The sequence below is a fragment of the Marmota flaviventris genome, chromosome 2, assembly GCF_047511675.1.
Source record: "Marmota flaviventris isolate mMarFla1 chromosome 2, mMarFla1.hap1, whole genome shotgun sequence".
In the NCBI taxonomy this organism is placed as follows: Eukaryota; Metazoa; Chordata; class Mammalia; order Rodentia; family Sciuridae; genus Marmota; species Marmota flaviventris.
Genome location: NC_092499.1, coordinates 84,622,240 through 84,628,239, shown reverse-complemented (window position 1 = coordinate 84,628,239; position 6,000 = coordinate 84,622,240).

Sequence of the window (6,000 nt, the reverse complement as noted above, 5' to 3'; positions counted from 1 at the left end):
AATTTAAAATTTAATTAAAACAAAAATAAAAAATTTAAAAGGCCATTGCAAATGACTACTTGCTGGGTTTCTCAGAGCAAGTTCAATAACACAATAGGGAGAGATAGTAACCACTTAAGGAATTTCTTTACTGACTTCAGTTAAAATTGATATAATGAGAGCAACTAAGAACAGAGCAGGGAGGAAGAGCAGGAAAAAAAGATTAACATTAAACAGATACATGAGGTGAGATGGAAAGGGAGAGAAAAGGGAAATTGCATGGTAATGGAGGGAGACCCTCATTGTTATACAAAATTACATATAAGAGGTTGTGAGGGGAGTGGGAAAATAAACAAGGAGAGATATGAATTACAGTGGATGGGGTAGAGAGAGAAGATGGGAGGGGAGGGAGGGGGGATGGTAGAGGATAGGAAAGGTAGCAGAATACAACAGTTACTAATAGGGCATTATGTAAAAATGTGGATGTGTAACCGATGTGATTCTGCAATCTGTATTTGGGGTAAAATTGGGAGTTCATAACCAACTTGAATCTAATGTATGAAATATGATATGTCAAGAGCTATATAATGTTTTGAACAACCAATAGAAAAAAAAAATTAAAAACAGTGTGACTTTTTTGTTTTTCAAATAGCACTTGGAGACCAGTATTTCAGAAGAGAGGTCTAATAATCAGAGCCTATTATGGTTTATGTATGATCACAGAATAATATAAAAAAGGCATTAAAGTATTGGATCAGATCAGTGTTGAAACTTTAAGTGTTATTTTGAGCAAAGCTTTGATAATATTGAAGTGGAAGAGTGACATTGCCTATAGTAGAAAAAGAAAAATTTAGGTGAAATGAAGGTCAAATTGAATCTAATTCCTAATGAGCAGATAGAACTAAAGAAAATAAACAAACCTTTAGTTCTTGTTTTTATAAAACATCCAAGAAGCACACTGCATTAATTCTTTGAAATAGATTTTGCTTCTTGCTCTAGAGGGGAAATAAAAGAAAACATGACATTTAAGAAATACTTATTTTTATACTTGTGTCCTTCCTTTCTTCTTTGAATAAAAAAATGTGGTTTGATGCATATAAATGAATTTTCTGTATGAAAAGTCAGCATGGACATGGATAAAGGTCATTAAAATTAAAAGTTGTTATTTTTCATTTAAAATATTGTCTTGGCATTATCCCTTATAAATTCAGAGACAATATGGAAGAGTCTTCAATAGTTAATTTAATGACTGTATTCCTGTGTCTTATAGTCTCACTGTAGGTTTGTAAATATTAATGAGATATGTGATAAAATATAAATGAACTGTGATATGTAGAGAGAGTAGTAGTTGGTATGATAAACTAATGAATTTTTTTTTTTTTTTAGCTTTTGTTAAGTAGTGAGTTCACATTCAATGAAAGTTCATTAGAAAGTTTTTGTTCTTTTTTTCTTTGGGCACATAAATATACACATCAAGCTGTAACTTTCCAAGACTTGAATAATTTATAGGCATATTTCTTACTTGAGTTTATAATTTTAATTTTCTAATTATTTGTAAGGACAAATTTTTATGATTATACCATTTCAATTGATCTACTTTAAGATTGGTAAGCATGAGGCTATTTTAGTGGTATTCTCCTAGAAAGTGCTTTAGTAAAGATTTCTCTACAAAGTTTGGCAGAGATGTTTATACAATTAGTAAGTAAAGAAAATCTTGCGTAAATGGCTATTCATTAAGATTCCTAAAAAAATCACTTAGAATTTTTAAAGACATCGGATAAATTAGTAAATACAGATTAAATATGTTCTGAGTAATTACTAAAATTAGAGATTTTATGAAATGTATTTATCTTATTTTTGAAGCACTTTGGAGATTATATAAAAATTTTGGATATGTCAACTTTTAAATATATATGGTACTCACTTCTCTTCCACTACTATATAAATTCAGGTAATCTGTTTTGATTTATGTTTTGGACCACTTTGACTAAAATTTTCCATTTTGGGGAAGACTTCTGTTTTATAAAGTATGCCCAATCATATAATTCAAAATAAAGCTAATTTGCTTAATTAAGCTAATTAGCTTAATCTTAATTAAGATTACTAAACATTTTTCCTTTTCCTTTTTGTAATTTAGAGGAAGAGCTTTCCTCTTCCACTGACTTTAGCTTTAAATTCCTACCCCATCCTGAGACACGTGGTTCTCTAAGCACTTTTATCACGTCTATAAAGCTTATGCCTAATGATTTTGAGAATCCAAATCTATACTTGAACTCTATTAATGATCAAAGTGAAACTACTAAAAACAGAGAAACTACAGTGACACCAGCAAAACTTAGTCCATGGGAGAAACGATCATCACGAAGAGAATTAAGTTTAACCTGAATTTAAAAGCAAAGCAAAAAAGACATTCAAGAGAAGGAGGAAGGAAAGAAAACCACGTAAAGCCAACAAAAACTTCTGGGTAATACGTAAATTCAGGTCCACTGAATGTTTGCAGTCCTGGAAGGCAGCAGTGTAATGATGGGCCCTGTGATAAGAAGCACTCTATTTCCATACAGTATCAAGAAGAATAAAATCTGTCCATGAAAGCATACTGACACTGCATAAGGAATGTTTTGGGGGCATCCCATTAAAGAAAAAACAGGTATCTGTGTAGGGGATGGGATAAGAAGGACTGAGGTAGGCAGAAATGACTTCCAAGATGAAACAATTTAATAGATTGTGGGCTTTAACTCCTAGAAATTTTTTTCATAAATCAGTAGTCAAGCCATGACTAACTTTGAAGATAGGTAGGTGTTAAAATGTATATAGAATACATAAAATGAAAAGAATGACCTAGAGTTTTTTAAGTAAAATTAATGAATTTCACTAAGTAACAATTTTGCTGGAATCCTCTACAGATCATAAGGATGTTGTTTGGCCCAGGAAATCCTGAAACAAAGAAAAGGATAATCTGAAGGAATTGAGTGGCTTTCTGAAATGGATTGCTTAAAGTCAGAGAATAGAAAATATGAAAGATAGCACAGTTGTAAAGGAATTCTCCCCTTGAGATGGGGAGATGGAGGGTATTTGGGGTTGGGCAGGGAAGTAGATAAAATAAATGAAAATTAGTGTCTATATTTTCATTAGAGCTTAAGTGAGTTGAGGAAGCACTGTGTAAGACCACATCATCTCTCTTAAGTTTTCAAGGAAGAAAACGAAATAAATGCATTATTCAGATTGCTTGTTATTGAAATATTCTGAATAAAATATTTCTAAAATAGATTTCACTTTATGCTGCATGCTAAAAAGAATATAGTGAAAAGTATTTTTACTTTTTCTTAAAGATTCGTGCTGACAAGATGAATATCAATTATTTTTCTTTAAAACAGTAATTCTCCCAAAGGCTATTGGGGTTAATTGGACAGTTTTTCCCTGCTTGGATTTCTGAGCATTTGCTTTTGCTTGGTGTAGTCTTCACGTCTCCTCCTCACTGGTGGTTTATGTGCTGCTTGACTTGCTTTCACTTCTTGGTGTCATCCATGGACCTGTCTGGAGACTCCCTCCCCCCTTCTTTCAATCCGTTGCAGGTACACCTATTGTGGGCAGAAAAACTAGACAAAGAAGCTTGCTATAATCATAACAAAAACAAGGTGCGCTTTGTGGAGAGATCTGGGAACCTATTCTAAGGTTTTATGAGTGTAAGCATGTGTGGCTTTTTAAGGACCTGCATTGACCGCTCTGTGCCTTTATTTGGGAGAGGAAGGTGGGAAAGAACTGACTTCAGTGCTACGTACTATAAACGTTGTGACAGTACTTCTGTATATCAGTTAACATGTTTGAAATTGTCCATGTCATCACTATTTCAAATATAAAAAGGAGCTCTAGAACATGTTTCAGAAGCTGATCCTGAAAAATTTTTTATAAATGAAAATATATTATCTCTTTCATTATTTGTAATAAATATTGTCATTAATTGTAGGGATTTTATTGTTCTTGTTGTTCTTTTTTACCATGCTGGGTATTGAAACCAGCATGTGCTAAGCAAGTGCTCTACTATTGAACAACCATCCCCAACCCAGAATTTTTATTTTTTTAATGGTGTTTTATGTATCAAAGATAGCTCCTCCTAGTGAGAAGTATTGTATATATATGCATAATCACTCCCCCCCCCCCCTTGGTACCAGGGATTGAACCCAGGGGCGCTTAACCACTGAGCCACATCCCCAGCCATTTTTTGTATTTTATTTAGAGACACGGTCTCAATGAGTTGCTTAGGCCTTGCTAAATTGCTGAGGCTGGCTTTGAACTCATGATTCTCCTGTCTCAGCCTCCTGAGCCACTGGGATTACTGTCCACCACTGTGCCAACCTCTGAATAGTCAATCTTGAAACAAAATTTCCACTTTGAATAATTAACAGTTAAGCCAATTCATAATTATGCCTATTTTTCTGTTCTTGGAGTTACACCACAAAGTTTCATAGAGAAGTGGGACAAGAAGAATTGGCTCATACCTGCCTCTACAGAGAAATGGTAGAGATTAGAACACACCTAATGAAGTTCAAGGAGGGAAAGAGAGGGTGGTGTGATCAGTTAGAAGGAATCATAAGGGGAAGTAGAATATGGATGCTAAGAGCAATAAGTATACAGGGGAAGAAGAAAGGACTGGAGACAAACTAAAGAAAACATAGGTATTTTCAGCTAGAAAAACACTGTTTTCATAGTAGTCCTCAGGAAACCAGATAAAAGATAAATGACCAAGTATTGTCAATAAATAAGTAAAGAGTGAGCATGTTTCAAAGAAAATTGAATTCCTGTTTTTATAATTGTTTATTACTATGTTAACTTATCTCTATGCTTTCTTAGAGAGCTTTTACAACAAAGAACATTAAGCTCTAAACCCAGCTTTTTTGTTAAAGAACTTTCCAACCTTTAGCAGGAATAGTCACGCTATTTTTCTGTTCTTGGAGTTACACCACAAGGTTTCACAAGGATACATTCTGGAAAATGCATCTTTAGGAATTGTGTCATTGTGGGAACATCATGGAGTGTACTTGCATGAACCTAAATGGGATGGGTCAGTCATTCAGTGTGGCATCTTGATGTAATCAAGAGACACAGTGAACATAAGATGTATGAGGCTGCTGACGTCATAACACTGCATACTCTTTTTAAATTTTTTTATCTGTTCTTTTTAGACATACATGACAGTAGAATTCATTTTGACATATACATACATGCAGTATAACTTATTCTAATTAGGGTCCCATTCTTGTGGTTGAACATGATGTGGACTTACACTGATCATGTATTCATATATGAGCACATGAAAATTATGTCTGATTCATTCTACTGTCTTTCCTATTTCCATCCCCCTCTCCCTTCTCTTCATTACCCTTTGTCTAATCCAATGAACTTCTATTACCCCCCCACACTTATTGTGTGTTAGTATCTGCATATCAGAAAGAGCATTTGGCCTTTGGATTTGGGGGATTTACTTATTTCACTTAACGTGGTAGTCTCTCCATCCATGTACCAGAAAATGCCATAATTTCATTCTGCTTTATGGCTAAGAAATATTCCATTGTGTATATATACCACAATGTCTTCATCCATTCATCTGTTGAAGTACACCTAGGTTGGTTCCATTGTGAATTGTGCTGCTATAAATATTGACGTGACTATGTCACTGTAGTATGTTGATTTTAAGTCCTTTGCATATATGCTGAGGAGTTGGATAACTGGGTCAAATGGTGGTTCCATTCCAAGTTTTCTGAGGAATTTCCATACTGTTTTTAGAGTGGTTGCACCAATTAGCAAGAGACTTGGAACTGTCCTACCAGCAATGTATGAGTGTTCCTTTTTCCCTACATCTTCATCAATATTTACTATTACTGGTATTCTTGATAATTGCCATCCCAATTGGAGTGAGATGGAATCTCAGTGTGATTTTAATTTGCATTTTTAATTGCTAGAAATATTAAACATTTTTTTTCATACATTTATTGATCATTTGTATTTCTTCTTTTGTAAAGTGCT